Genomic DNA, 5,903 nt, shown 5'->3' on the forward strand with positions numbered 1-5,903 from the left:
CCTGACAAAGGAGATAACTCATCACTCAGGTTCATGGCAGATCCACATGGCATGCATATTACCGAATTTTGGGTTCCTTAGTAGAGTCTGAGGTTCCCCAAAACTATAAGTCTGAAGGCTCTTGGAGGAAGGAGGCTCTGAAAGCTGCAAGGTTCCCCATCACAGAAGGTCCTGAAAATCCCGGACTTGGCCTCCAGGGACTGTAGCTGGAGCACTCTCATGAAGTTATCACAGTATCATGAAATTATCATAGACCTATGAATCACATATGCTGGCCAGAGCCTATAGAAAGGGGTCTCCAAACATATATTTTGTGTTGGAATAAGATTAATATGTATCCAGTGGTGACTAGATAAAGATAATTTTGAAAACCAGGCCATTCACAAATGCACTGATATGGCTTCATGTGCCTTACAAAATTTCCTTGCTAACAGAACCCCCTCTATTTTTAGCTCCACTTGTGTGGCTGGTCATAATCCTGTCTGCAATTCTTCCTGAGCAGCAACTTTCAGTGAGGTTGAAGAGTAATGTAAATAACTAGAGTTTCAGGAGTCAGGGCTGTGCTGTGGAACACATCCCATCTAGATCAAACCTGACTTGTATTGAAGGAGAATCGATGACAGTCTTGTCAAGGAAAAACAATTCTCACAATTTTTCAGAGACTTGCTGAAACTACACTTGGGAAACAGCAATCAAGGTATTCAGTCTTCATCCTCTTATTTGCAGAGATGATTTCTTTACTATGTCATAGCTATATGAAATTAGTATATGGGGCTTGCACAATTGTCCTGCTCCTGGAAAGGTCACACTGGGCTGGCTTGCATAGCATGAGGAACACATTTCAGGGATTCACTGAAGGACCTCTACTTGAACAAAATTTGTAAGTATTATCACACTGGGGACAGTCTTCTCTAAGGAACTGGATCTGAAGTTATAAGGAGAGAGGTGCCTTTGAGTCTTTGAATTCCAAAGGATCTTATGGCCATCTAGAATGCTTATAGTAATGTAGGGCACCAATCAGGCAGAAATAAGGTTGTATATTTCCTGTATGAACTTCTTGTTATTCCTAATAATAGCAGCTTCTAGCACTGTAATTCTGTTCACTTCTCACAGTTTGGGTCCCTCAAACTCCTTGTATTATATAAACCCTTCAGTTTTTAATTTGGTGCCTTATTTTTTTTCCCAAATATTCACATCCTTATATACTGACAGAGCTTGCACAAGACTAAATCAAGCCAAAAGAAAACATCTGGAGATGTCAGAATGTGGATGAATGGAAGTCTCAGCTGGATTGTTCCATACAGTTTTGGATACCATACTTCAGAAATATGTGGTCCAAATGGATGTACTCTGCAGAGATTAAAAAGAATAACTGGAAACTGTGATCAGCAAGGAAAACAAAAGCAGAATTAGGTTTATTTAGTCTGAAAAAGAGAACTCCAAAGGAAGGCAGAAGAAATATTCCTTAGGTATGCAAGCGCTTGCTGGGAAGTAATAGCTTGTTGTCAGAGCATTCACAGTGCGTAAGACAAAAGATAATGGATCTAAACTGCAGTAAAGGAGATTCATGGTCAAATCAAGGGGTAAAGTATGAAAGGGTACCCTAGCACTGAATTATATTGCCTGAGAAAGCTGTAAATCTCCATCATTAAGGGAGAGAGTTGCTGTTGTTTTAGGCAAGTATTTCTCAGTTATGTCTAGACGTGGGTTAAAAGGAGAAACTAAGCTGACTTCTGAGAATGCTTCCAGCCATATTTTTTATAATATGTTTTGGAAGTAGGGAAGGAGGAAAGTTGTAGAGTTTGGAGGTGAAACCTGAAGAAACATCCAAAGATTATGCTCTTTCACATTATTCTTTTATTGGCAAATAGCACATATAAAAAATAAAGGAATTATTTGTATCTTCCCTGATACATGAAGATTTCAAAGAGTAGCTGTCTGGTCTTCTGTTTTGACAAATGTGATGAATTGATAGCCCTGTTATCTCTCTCCTTGCTCTGTTATGGAAAGAGCAATTTAATAAAGTTATAATACTTATCTTTTAGTAGTTTTAGGTATTAAGGCTCAGGTAGTGTTATCAACCCTGCAATGGACTCTCACTCTGATCTTGTGCAAGATTCAAAACTTTTTTAATGCTCTCCTGCCTTAAAAATGAGGCATAAGCTATTCAATACAGACAGTTTGATCTATATGTTTCAAGAAAACATAAAATATTAGTATCTTACGTTTTAAATATCCCCTAAAACATCTTTTTTCTGTTTTTGCTTTTTCTAATAGAGCTTTAATAACCAGTATGTAAAGATTAATGTAAAGATTAATTAGAGTGATTATCATGTAATAGGTATTTTTTCCTCTTAACTTGCTTTCCCATGAAATGGTACTTATGCAATTCCTTCCTTCCTTCCTTCCTTCCTGCCTTCCTTCCTGCCTTCCTTCCTTCCTGCCTGCCTGCCTTCCTGCCTGCCTTCCTGCCTGCCTTCCTGCCTGCCTTCCCGCCTGCCTTCCTTCCTGCCTTCCTTCCTTCCCCCCTCTCTCTCTCTCTCTCTCTCCCTTAATTTTATCATGCTTGTTTTAAAAATCTATTGCAACTCAAAGCCTTTAATGCTCCTCCTAACCTCCCTTAAAGAGTTTGTTTGTTGCTGGCTCTTCTAGATGTAAGGAAAGCAAATTTCACATTGGGTGGCTGCCTCTTCTCTTGGGCATGGCACCTGCAGACTGGTACAAACCATTATTTGCCTGCTTTTCAGGTGTTCTGGGGCAAAAGGATGAGACAGGAAACATCTGAGTCTGACACTCCTGTGGCATGGATCACTCTGGAACAGCTGGGGCTTCTTATTCTGCTGGGTAACCCCTGGCTCAGGCCAAACTTCCATGGTACTTTTTCACCTCTCCTGCTGTATATGTCCTAGAAAAATTGTGTCAGGGTCCTGAATGCATTAATGAGCCCTAGCTGCTCTTATCAAACTCCCATAGGGCATCCACCCACATGTTCTGCTCAGGGGCTCCACTGCAGCTCAGTCTCTGCTGAGTTCTGCTGTAGCTCCAGCTGTGTTTCAGTCACACCTGGCCGTGGCCCCTGCTCCTAGCTTGACATGGGACCTGTCTTGCCTGCTGATCATGAGAATGTGTTTGACTCTGGCTACTCCTGGCTTGACCCTGACTTGGTGATTTGTATATAAATGTCACTGCAAAATGCTTGGGACTACAGAAAGCCTCACTCCTCAAAGGTGCAAGGCTGTGGCTTGTCTTAAAAGGACTGAGGTGTTTCCACAATCTGACTTCTCTGTCCCTTCTGAGAAGAAAATTAGCCCCAAAATTAGATCAAGAAAAACACTGTTATTTTGGACAGCCTGTGCACATCGATTTTCTCTTATTCCTCATTCTTGCCCATTCAAAAAATCTTGGCTAAAATCAGATGTCTACCTGCACATACTGGTTTTTACACATATGGGGTGGCACACTGCAGCTAAGGCATGGCTTGTTATTGCTAACCCCTTCCCCAAGGAATGGAACTATCCTGACAGGACATAGTGGGACTTACAGTCCTTGAATTTCAATTACAGGTGGGGGAAGAGAGAGAGGGAAGGAGAGCTGGGTGTTGTTGCTGTCTGCTTCCCTGTGCACAGCACATATTTCTGCATGGGTTTCCAGCAGCAGTTATTGATGATCCCATCAGCAGTAATGTCCCTTGATGCTTGCAATCCTTCTTAAGGAGTCCAGGGATGGTAGCGCTGCATGGAAATGCACCTGAAAGCAGGAAGGAATACAGGTGACAGGTGACTAGAGAGCAGAAGAGCTGCTCTGTCTGTGGAGAAGTTCTATGCAGCCTAGCACTTTTTCTCTGATGAGCCAGCAGCACATCCCTGCAGAACTCAGGAACTGGCCATTTCTGGAGTGACTCCTCCTTCCTTCTTATCTCCAGCAGTCACTGGGCTAGAGACTTACTGGTCAAGAATCCAAGCTCTGTCTGAAGACTCCCAATGGACATGACCATCATGCATGTGCTTTGGGGCAACCTAATTTCAGCCTTCCAATACCTGAAGGGAGCCTACAAGAAAGGTGGAGAGGCACCTTTTACATAAACATTTAGTGATAGGACATGGGGGGATGGTTTTAAACTGAAAGAGTGTAGATTTAGATTAGATCTTAGGAAGAAATTTGTTATTGTGAGGGTGATAAGGCACTGGAACAGGTTGCCCAGAGAAGTTGTGAAGGCCAGGTTAGATGGAGCTCTGAGCAACCTGGTCTAGTGGAAGGTGTCCCTGCTCATGGCAGGGGTGTTGAAACAAGATGATATTTAATGTCCATTCTAACCCAGGCCATTTTATGATTCTATGATTCTGTGTTCACTGTCTCTCAGAGAAGTTTATTATGCCTGCCTAGCACAGGGTAACACCAACACGCATAATTTCAATATGCATTGTGCAAATCTATCCTCTCTATTTCATTCTTCCATACAAGGTCTTCCCTTCTAGAGATCTATCTAGGCCTGCCAGGGTATATGAAGAAAAATATAGTTTTACCAAATCTCCAATATAAGTCCCCTCAGAGCCTGAGGCTTCTTCGTTTCTGTGAGGTTTTGCTGGTAAAGTTTGGGTTGTCTGTTTTGCTGGGCTTTGTGTTCTACCATGGGAAAGGAAGAACCTTTTCAGCTGATATATGTTGATTCATTTCTTTTTCAGGGTGGACAAGAAATAACACATTACCTTGTGCCTAGCTAATTTATTCCTGGAATAAGTAATCTTCCATGGCTGACAGAGGATAACTTGACCTCACTTCTGAATTGCCAGCTGTGACTTGTGCAGCTACACATGCAGTGGGTAGAAGTCCAGCTTCCTTGTTTCACTTTTCCATGAACTTCCCAGTCTAGGAACTCTAATTCCTGTAGTTTTCCCACTGGAATACCACAGAAGATTATGGGACTTAGCATACTTCTGTAGATAAAACCAGATCCAGACCAACAGCTCTTTTGAGCTGGCTGAAGCTAGGTCACATCTTTAAAGCTATTAGATATATGGCTAGATGGGCTGACTTGGTTATTTACCTTTATATATGGATTATATGGATTTATAAGTTCTTTATTATTTTATTTATTATTTTTATTTAATGTATGGTATCTGAAGATTTTCCAAAAAAGCCACTGTTATCCTCATTTGTACGCTCCATTCTTCCAGTAAAACCCTACCAGATGACAGTGGAGAAAGGAGGAATTTTCTGAGGTTATTTCCTGCTATCTGGAGATAGGCAAGAAGTTCCATTGTATTGTTTCTATAAGATCTGCAATTCCCAGTCACAGGAATTGCTTGTGTGACTGTTAAGCCCTTTGTGGATTCAGATAAGAAGGACAGTGGTTCTCTGGAACAGATGTGGTGTTTAGGATGACATAACAAGTGCTACCAACACCCTCAATGTGTGACTGAACAACTTTTGCGTGTCATCCTTCTTGGCACCCACAGAGATGGAGGATGAGGCTTACTATTTAACAGCTGTTGGTGACCTTCTTTGCTCACCAATTTGGAGTCAATGATGCTCTAATACACTTGTTTACCTGGCAGCTGACATTCTAGAGGCAAAACAAATTTTGGTCAGTCCCCTGGTCTGGATTCCAGTGTCTTAATAAAATGTTTCTTCATTGGCCTGTATTCTGTTCTGGTCAATAAAGCCCCATGGACTTTGCTTGTCTGTGTCTTCTTATTTTTATCCTTGTAATTTCCCAGGTAATTATTTAACTGGTGCATAACTTGGTTTCAATCCTTCCTGGCAAAAATGGAATTAATGAATGTAAGTCCCTCAGATATGTGTTTCAAACAATTAAAACTTGCCTCAGATATTCATTTCAAACTCTAAATAAAGTATTTTTAAAATGACAGAGTTACAAGAAAAACACTTAAGAAAATTAGTTT

At 41.1% G+C, this 5,903-nt stretch overlaps 1 long non-coding RNA gene across 1 annotated transcript; it reads left to right on the forward strand.

The window, feature by feature from the left end:
- Positions 1 to 2,769: 2,769 nt before the first annotated feature.
- Positions 2,770 to 5,676, forward strand: LOC107200674. The gene is made up of 2 exons (XR_001519707.2): positions 2,770 to 2,874; positions 4,683 to 5,676. It is a non-coding gene; the product is annotated as an uncharacterized LOC107200674 (long non-coding RNA).
- The last annotated feature ends 227 nt before the right edge of the window (positions 5,677 to 5,903 follow it).

Source organism: Parus major, chromosome 2 (assembly GCF_001522545.3).
Source record: "Parus major isolate Abel chromosome 2, Parus_major1.1, whole genome shotgun sequence".
Lineage (NCBI taxonomy): Eukaryota > Metazoa > Chordata > Aves > Passeriformes > Paridae > Parus > Parus major.